At 43.0% G+C, this 9,884-nt stretch overlaps 1 protein-coding gene across 1 annotated transcript in view; it reads right to left on the reverse strand.

Moving 5' to 3' along the window:
- CDK17 (cyclin dependent kinase 17) overlaps positions 1 to 9,593 on the reverse strand; it is a 209,563-nt gene extending 199,970 nt beyond the window's left edge. The window contains exon 1 of the mRNA XM_075856764.1: positions 9,159 to 9,593. The gene's annotated coding sequence lies outside the window, so the exon portion shown is untranslated. The remainder of the gene's footprint in view (positions 1 to 9,158) is intronic.
- Positions 9,594 to 9,884: the final 291 nt, after the last annotated feature.

Below are 9,884 nucleotides of genomic sequence, written 5' to 3' on the forward strand. Positions count from 1 at the left end.
TCTTATATAAAACGACAAAATAATGAGACTAAGGAGGTTACAAATTTCACATAAACGTCAGTAAGGTCAATACATTACATTGGAAGGCTTACATGCAACAAACAAAAAAGGCTATTAATAAAAAAAACAACAAGAAATTATTTGAAAGGTTGAGAGAGATACGAATACGCTTACGCATCCATGATAGGAGTGGTTTCAAATATATATATATACACACACACCACTGAGAAGATCAAGGAATGACTAATGACAGAGTAATGCTGCCGGTTGAAGGGGTATTCAGGTTTCTGCAAACCAATTTAGGCTGGGTTCACAGAGTTTTTTTTGTAGGCGGAAAATCTGGCTCAAAATTCCATTTGGAATTTTTTGGCAGATTTTCCTCTGCCTGCACGCTGATTTTCGCAGCGTTTTTTGTCCGAGGCCATAAAACGCAGCGAAATACGCTTTCTCTGCCTCCATTGGATGTCATTGGGAGGTCAGAGGCGTAATCGCGCGAAGATATGGCATGCTCGCGGGAGAACACCGCCCCCGCCTCCCATTGAAATCAATGGGAGGCATTTTCGGTCATTTTTTGTGGAGCGGTTTCCGCACCAAAAAACTTGTCAAAAAAACTGTGTGAACCCAGCCTTAGGCTCTGACCACATCTGTGTCGGATTGCCTGAACCTACAAGGTTTCTATTATAAACGGAAACCACGACGCAGATGTGAACAAAGCCTTATACTTTGTATGATGAAGTTTCATCAATGCCTCATGGTTTACAAGATCTGCGTTTGCAGGTTTTCAATAGGGGCCTTCATTGTTTACTTGAAGCGGATTAAAATCTGTCCTTTCACATGACACAGGTGCAGGAAAGATTACAGGTACACGTCTACAGAGCCGGGCACCCGTTACATGACCATGGGCAGGTTAGGTTTTTTGTTTTGTTTTGTTATCAGCTAGGTGTAGACAATGAAAGTTCCTATTCAAAGACTACAAGAGGAAATACTGAAAACCATGACAAATTTATTGGAAAATTGTATAACTTTTCATTGCGGGTACTCAAAGTAACATGGCCACATTTTTAGACATCTTTTTCCCTAAAAACATTAGCAGTATAATCAGGCCTAAAAAGCAAGACTGCATTTCCAAGCCAGAGAAGAGAGTAGAATACTCTAAGATGTTTATTTATTTCTGTTACTTATATAGCGCCAACATATTCCGCAGCGCTGTACAAAGGCCTACACTTACTGTCCCCATTAGAGCACATAATCTGTGTTCCCTAGCAGTATGTTTTTGGGGTGTGGGAGGAAACCCATGAAAAACACAGGAAGAACATACAAACTCCATGCAGATGTTGTCCTTGGTTGGATTTGAACCCAGGGCCAAGGCAACAGTGCTGAACACTGAGCCACCGAGCTGTTATAATTCGGCATATATTTTCTCCCTTGTGATGTTTTCTATTACCTATCGGGTTGCTGAGGAGTCAGAGACATGGCTCTGACCTTGATGTACAGTGATGTACAAAATATTTCAAGAGAACAGTTGTGAAAAAAAACAAAAAAAAAGACAAAACTTAAGCCATATGTGACTACAAACATTTTCCTGACAGGCAACGAAGGAATCAATCGCCCCTTATGTTCCAATGGTTGCTCCTAAGATTAGGAAAAGAAGAGAAGCTTTATACAGCATCCGCACAGCTAAGAGGACGGGGGAGTCGCTTTATTAACACCTACACATCGCAAGCTACATTTTAGCTTCTCACTGACATAATGAACATGGAAACCATAGCAACCGAGGCTTAAAGATTACAATCCTAAAGATATGAAGGAACCGTGGGGGTTAGGCCTCAAGCTCACGACCGTAGCCATGTGCACGGCCGTGATTTACAGGACGGCCGGCAGCGGAATGTCAGCGGCAAGCAAATCGCGGGTCATGCACATGGCCGCGGCCATTATTTTCAATGAGCCTGGACCGCAGAACACAGCTGTAATAAGACTTGCTCGTTCTTTCTGCGGTGCGGGCTCCCGGGCCATGCACGGACCGTGAAAACCACAGTCGTGTGCATGGCCCCAAAGGAATGAATGGGGCCGCAATTCTCCCGTGGATTTTCAGGGGAATTGCGGCCGAAAAGCACGTTCGTCTGCATGGGCCTTAATAAAAGAATTTCCTCCAGACCCAATACTATTCAATAAAAACGTCCACAGAAGATATGGACAAGGTATAGCACACACATACAAGAGACGTACTCTGTAGGAACAAATGCATTTCACGGGGACACTTGCAAAATATACAATTACAGTAGCCAGAAATGAATTATCACATTGTAATGTCTGCCATCACCATCCACATATATGGTTATTACAATATCAGATATACCTTTATGTATTTTACTACCGCACGTATACAGGCAACCACAGGAATTATAAGGCTATGTTCACACTGAGTATTTTGGGGGAGGAATATCTGCCTCAAAATTCCGTTTGGAACTTTGAGGCAGATATTCCTCTCCCTGCACGCCGATTTTCGCGGCAATCATCGCGCCGTTTTTCACCCGCGGCCATTGAGCGCCGCGGGCATAAAACAGCGAGAAATACGCTTTCTCCTGCCTCCCATTGAAGTCAATGGGAGGTCAGAGGCAGAAGCGCCCGAAGATAGGGCATGTCGCTTCTTTTTCCCGCGAGGCAGTTTTACTGCTCGCGGGGAAAAGACGCCGACGCCTCCCATTGAAATCAATGGGAGGCGTTCTCGGGCCGTTTCTGCCGAGTTTTGCGACTCAGTTTCCGCGTCAAAAAACTCGGCAAAATACCCCGTGTGAACATAGCCTAAGGAACGGAAGACTAATCTTGGACACTCAAAAAGGTGTAGAAACGGTGTGCCCACTAAAAAGAGGGTTCAACAATGCAGGGAGAGGAGTTTCCTGCATATCCAGCAGATATATCCTACACCCCTGAACTCAGACAATCTGCATGGCAAACACTCTCCTCAGAAGTCTACATTGGCATGCGTTGTAGTCAGTAACATACCAGGGATATGAGGAAATCAGATTTCCCCTCTTCTAGGCTCTGTTCACATAGCGTTTTAACACTATGTATGACATATGTGCTGGGAAAGCTCCCGAGGCATATGCCGAACGTGTCCATAAGTGCTAATTTACTGACGGATACAAAGAGTGTGCATTTAGAATCCACCATACAGGTTTGTGACAATATAGGTGTTATTTTTTTACAATATCGGAAAGTGTATTCTGTTTCCTTGTTATAGACTATTTCCTCCACTGATGGAAGCTTCATACATGTGAAAAAAGCCTTATATTGCAAATCTGGCTAAAGAGCAACAGATACAGGCTGCTCTATTATGGGATTTCTCGCCCATAAAACGAGCAATTACAATATCAGTTACTAATCCGTTTTCCCATCTGTCAAAATCCGACACTAGGTACCAGTTTTTCATCAGCTTTCATTCTATTCTTTCCAAATGGAGTGCAGGGTTTAGAAGGAGGATTGTTTTTCTGGCTTTCAATTAAAAACAACATGAAGAAATGGATTGGAATAGGCTGCTGTACATGGTCATTTATTAAAGGTCTATAAAACAGTTAAAAAGAAGCCGGTCACAGCAAATCCTCTAACCCTAATGAAGTAGTCGTTATCGCCAGGTGGCGCTGCGTCCGGCTATACATTTCTCCTGTAGCAGTCACCAGTAATGCATGGATGAACCGTTGATACTTAGCAGCTCTCCATACAGAGAGAGGGTCCTCCGACATGAAGGCCATATGGGGTTGTCTTTATAGGACCATTGGCCTAAACCAAATCAGAAATGCAGAGTACTGCTCTTTGGTAAGAACTGGATGGTGGCAGATAGCAATTTTGATACAAAAGACAATTTTAAAATCCAAATGACAAAAAACGTGAACGTAGCCACACAGGTGCAACAGTCTCTGAGCTGCAACAGTACATACCGTTTCCAGATGGAAAAACATCTTAGGGCCTGTTCACATCAGTCTTAGGGCTTGTCCACAAGCTACGGAATTGGCACGTTTTTTTCAGGGCGGAATTTTGGTACAGAAAAAACGCAGCAGAATACAGTAGCAGCATAGTGGATGAGATTTAGCACATTTTTCAGACCGCAGCATGACCATTCCTGCTACGGAAAGTGGACTGAATTGCTGCGTTTTTCAGAGGAGATGTCTCCAACACCTAACATTGGGAAAAATGCAGCAATTTAGGCATCATTTTCTGCCGCCAAAACCACAGGAAATGGTGTGTTTTTGCTGCAGAGCAAAGAGCTGCAGCAATTCCGTTGTGTGTGGACAAGCCTTTAGGGTTCAGTCAGAACCTTCCATCGGAGGAACCCATTAACGGAAGGGTAAACTGAAACCATAGCTTCCGTTTGCATTACCATTGGCGGAAACAATAGCGCAATCGACTACGCTATTCATTCCACCGAAAAAAGGGTAACCTTACGGAACGGAGACAAACGGAAACCAACTGCAATTGAAATCAATGGTAACGCAAACGAAAGCTATGGTTTCTGTTCATCTTCCCCTTGACCAGCTAGTCCGACGGAAAGGTCTGACAGAACCCATACGCTGATGTTAACACACCCTTAGGTTATGTTCACACGGAGTGTTTTCAGGCGTATTTCGGGGCGTTTACGACTCGAAAAAACGGAAGCAGAACGCCTCGAAACATCTGCCTATTGATTTCAATGGGAAAAATTGCATTCTGCTCCGACGGGGCGTTTTTTTCCGTGGCCGTTTTTCACAATGGCCGCGTAAAAAAAATGGCCACGAAAAAGAAGTGCAGGTCACTTCTTCAGCCGTTTTTCATAGACTCTATAGAAAAACAGCCGTTAAAAACGCGAATTTGATTAAAAAAAAAAAGTGTGAAAATCAGGAGCTGTTTTCCCTTGAAAGCAGCTCCATATTTTGAGACGTTTTTTATTTTGTGCGTGCACATTCCCTTACTTGTGAATGTGAAACCTCAATCTAATCCTCACTTTGGGAAATATTTAACATTCACATGGTAGAAGCACAGGTAAATTATAGATGCTTCTTAGTGACTGTTTGCTAAACAATTTAATAACTCGGCCACTAAGTGTTCCATCTTCCGTAATAGGAATAATGAGGCAACATACACAGGCACTTGACACAATATTGCTTAGTTGATTCTTGGCGCACAAGTCAGAGTGGCAAAGGAAAGACTCATTAGGCAATCTAAAATAAAGCATAAAAGCCTGGCATGACAGAGGGTCATTCCTAAGCGAGGTAAACAATACCCTGGGGCAGACATTTCACTTACAGTGGACAACATGGAAACACTTCAGATCGGAGCAAGCTCAACAGTCTCGACTTTGGATACAGGCAGGGGTGCACTTACTTACCACATCTGTGTATAATAAACTGAAGAAGAGCCAATCCCTCAATAGCTCTTAGCTTTCATGGTGCCCATATTAGGGCCGAATTCAGACGACCATAGTATACGTCCGTGTGACGGCCGATAAAACAACAGCCGCCACACGGACGCATGTATTTCAATGGGGCCGTTCACACGGCCGTTGTTTCAATGGACCATGTGAAGGGTCCGTTGAAGAATAGAACATGCCCTATTGTCTCCCGTTTTCACAGATCCCTCCATAGACTCAAGTCTGTAAGGGATCCATGAAAACGGGACCCGCATGGGTGCAACTCTGACGTGAAAAACAACAGTTTTTCACGTCCGAGTTTGTACTCGTTCGTGTGAATCCGGCCTTCACATGGAAAAAATACTTCTTAACAATTATCAGTATATATTTGTGTGGCACCAAAATGCTCAGTTCCAACAATGACAATTTTTCATGGTAGTTACTGACTGAACATTCCGATCGCATTGATCAGCTACTACACATGACGATTGAAGTGCAACATAGAAACGATACTTGCAACAATCAGAATTATTTTCCACATCTAAAGCCAATCGTATTGTTGCAGATATGTTGCAAGGTCTTCCCCTTTTTTGTATTACAATGCTGGTGGGACTGTAGGCAACCTGGCCTGTATATTGCTAGTGTTAGGGATTACCGATTAGAACGAAAGTGAAATAAAGATAAACACCATAAAAACGACTACTAGGAGCAGCCACAACAAACAGCTGGACAGAAGAAGAACTTGCAAAACAACTACTCTTGGTTTATACATTTTTGGATTCTAGGAAAGAGCACAATAAGCTCAAGCAAATTCAGGGATTATTTGTGGAATGAAGATTTGATTTTTTTGTCAATCTTTATGCCACAATTCGCACCCACACACGTAGCCGATTAATTGCCGTTTTCTGCAGCATTTTAATCTGAGTAATTGTGCTCAGAATTTCACCCCTTGTACATTGAAGAGTGAAATCCACTGAATGCTCCGATTTCCACGTGGAATATTTTTTTTTAAATCTCATCCAATTGCATAGAAGTCTTCCGCCAGATTTTCTGCCCCCAAAAATCCAGGTAGAAAATCTGCTACGTGTGCAGGGGGACATAAGGCTTCATTCAGAGGGCAGTATTTCAAAGCCAAAACCAACCTTCCATGTTATGGACCCACTCCTCGAATTGGTTACAAAGACAGAAGCAAAATACCGCCATCTAAACGAAGCCTAAATCATCTCGTGTCCATTGGTCGGAAGACCGTTATATGACCGCATCATCAAATAGCTAAATCGATTAGTCATTGCGGTCATGTGACTATTCCAGCTGTATCATTATTTAAAAAAAAACAAAAAAAACAGAAAAACACTTAAATATAGAATGAAAAAAAAAATATATATATATATTTTTTTTAAAATATGTAGATGTTGATAGTAGGAATGTGTAATGTTTACTATAGTTATGTATATAGTAGCACTTTATTATGAGATGTGAATAGCAGTTCTAGAACCATCACCTGTAAGAACTCCTCATCCCCATTGTTCCCAATCCGCACCAACTCCTTACATTGTTTTTTGGGGTTTTTTCAAACACGTTCCCATCCCCCTGCAGAAGGGTTTCTTGGAGCAGTTGCTGGTGTGGATGAATAATGCCTGCTGTGCTGCGGAGGTTTCCCTGCCATCTATAGTGAAGGAGTCACTGGTGGTTTCCTTCAGGGTTTACCCAAGCACAGGGTGATGGGCTTCGATAAATCACGCCGCTAGACACATACCGTCTAGGTTTAACCTCTAGTTAGCCACACACAAATCTATGTAATACAAACATTATCTCACAGACAACATATACTGCATATAAGAATACAGACATGACAAGCTTTGTGTATGTAGGGGGCTCTAAATGGACATTTTAGTGACGGTTCTCCTTATTCTTCATTAGTGAACCTGTACAAGCACATCAATTGGGTTGGAATTGGCAGAAAATATTGAGTCACTTTTTTCAATACTTGGGAAACTGCGCGTGTTTTGGTAATCGGTATGTAATAGGGAATTGCTGTTCGTACATACACATTATCCAAAATGCTCCATTTATGAACGGTACAGATTCCGTTAGTAGGGAAAATAAAAAAAATGGTATCTCTTGTGATGGGGAAAACAGCAATGAATAATCTGACATCTCAACAAGGGCTCGTCCACAAGTAGCGGAATTGCTGTGTATTTAACCTCCGGAATTGCGGACGGAAAATACACAGCAGAATACAGTAGCAGCAAAGTGGGTGAGATTTAACAAATCTCATCCACACGCTGTGTAAATATTCCCAGCGGAAATTGACCTGCGGTGCGGAGTATGTCGATTCCTGCTGCGCAAAGTGGACTGAATTGCTGTGTTTTTCAGACGAGATGTCACCATATCCCAACATTGAGAAAAACGCAGCAAAATCCACACAATTTTCTGCAATAAAAAACGCAGGAAATGGTGCGTTTTTTTCGCAGCGCAACGTCTGCTAGTTTCAACTAAATGGCTGCAGAAATTTTCTGCAATTCCATTACGTGTGGACAAGCACTTACTCTAAGGAATCCTGCACGTAACCGTGAATTAGGTAGTAACTATTATATATTTTAGCATTTTTCCACTAAGATATGCAATAACTTAGGCTTAGTTCACACCTGCATCAGTGTGTTCTGTTGTTCTGCCCCATCAGAGGAGCAGAACAAGGGAATAACGGAAACAGACACCGCTGGCGGAACCCATTGACTTTAATAGGTTTCGACAGCTTTCCGTTGTGGTGTCCGTGATTTTACTGGAGACAATAACGCAGCATGCTGCAATATTGTCTACGGTAATCTCGGCCGGATCTGCGACAGAGGCCCCTAACGCAGATGTGAACGAGGCCTTAATGATTTGTTATGGGACCCTCAGAGAGTAAAGTCCCGTGGACCCTTCTGATTTATTTTATTTTTTTTCATACATGCCGCTATCCCCGATCCAGCACTGTGCACTAACCACAGCTCAGCTCCATTAACGGAAAGTGGTCCACATGGCAGTTCTCCGCCCAGAACCAGAGCAGAAAAAAAGTAATAAAAATCTGAAGGTCCACTGTGCTTTACCAGAGCTATGGCCCCTTTGCTCTAGGGATAGGTGGGCGTCCAAGATGTTCAATCTCCTAGTGATATACCATAAATTACTATGGAGGAAAACCCCTTTCAACAATGGAATGATAAGGCTGGAATTACCCAAGGGGATTCTCTGCAGTCACATCGGCATCCATTGACATTTGATCGAAATTGATCAAAATATTCTGCTCTTTGTGATCCAATCATTATCTGATCTCTAAAAAAAAAAGGCTTCTGATCTATAGCCAGGCTTGCCATATGAAAAAACTACAAATACCCCTGGCACCAGCTGGAATCTCCCAATTAGATCTATCAGAGAGGATTTATAAAGCGTACCTTGATGGTTATTGTGTAAATGTAGAATGAACCCATTTGTGGGTGAACTGGTAGGTATGTTGTGTGCCAAGACGGTGCCACAAAACTTGCATGACATCCAAAGCTTAATAAGCTATGAGTAATGGGACTGCCAGCAACTGTGTACCTACTAAATCCCTATATATATATATATATATATATATACACACACACACACACACATACACACCCCACAATCTGGATTTCTATATACACACACAGCTCTCTATACAATGCACCAGGAAGGGCCACTATACATACACAATAATATATATATATGACGCACCACCATAAGGGGGTCGCATAGACACACGGGGAACACTACTCACAGGGTAGAGGTGGCCGCTCTCACTACAGGGATGTGGAGTCCACTGAAGGCCGGATACAGCGGTATTCGTTTGGGGTTTTCCTGCTTCTAACCAGCCACGAGCTGCTCCTCCTCCCGGCTCTCCTCGGTGTCCGCTATGCGTGCAGTCGTTACGGAGCCATGACCCCCAGAACATCACTGGGCTCTGCACACAACATGGCTTCCAAGCCCAGGGGTACTTCTCACACAGGTAGGGGGTAAATGCGTGCCTTCCTCCACCTCCTAACTATGGCAATTGTCTTGCTATACGGAAGCCGTGACAGACGCCCCTCCGGTTCACTGGCCGACACCACTGACGTATCCGGCGGATTACACTACCCGGACAAGATCCTGCTTGATCTCTCTGCTTTTTTTTTTTTTGAACGCAGCAACAGCAGCTCCGCCCCCGGCCTGGCAACACAGTGAGGCGGAGTAGGAAAGTGGTTATAGCGTTTTAGCGCCCCCTGCCGTATTCAGTCTGTTATTGCATTTATGGGGCAGCTTCCTTGTGATTTGCAGTTATGTATTTCATGTAGTATAGAAATGTACGGTATGTAGAGGGATGTACTGTGAGATAACGGACGTCAGTACCAAGGGAAATTTATAGAAAATCGTTGCAAGGGAAAACTGAAGTAGGTACCCATATCAATATTGCTTTTATTTTATTATCCCACTTTAGAAATAAATTTAATCTGATTGGTTACTGTGT

Source organism: Rhinoderma darwinii, chromosome 3 (genome assembly GCF_050947455.1).
Source record: "Rhinoderma darwinii isolate aRhiDar2 chromosome 3, aRhiDar2.hap1, whole genome shotgun sequence".
Taxonomy (NCBI): Eukaryota; Metazoa; Chordata; class Amphibia; order Anura; family Rhinodermatidae; genus Rhinoderma; species Rhinoderma darwinii.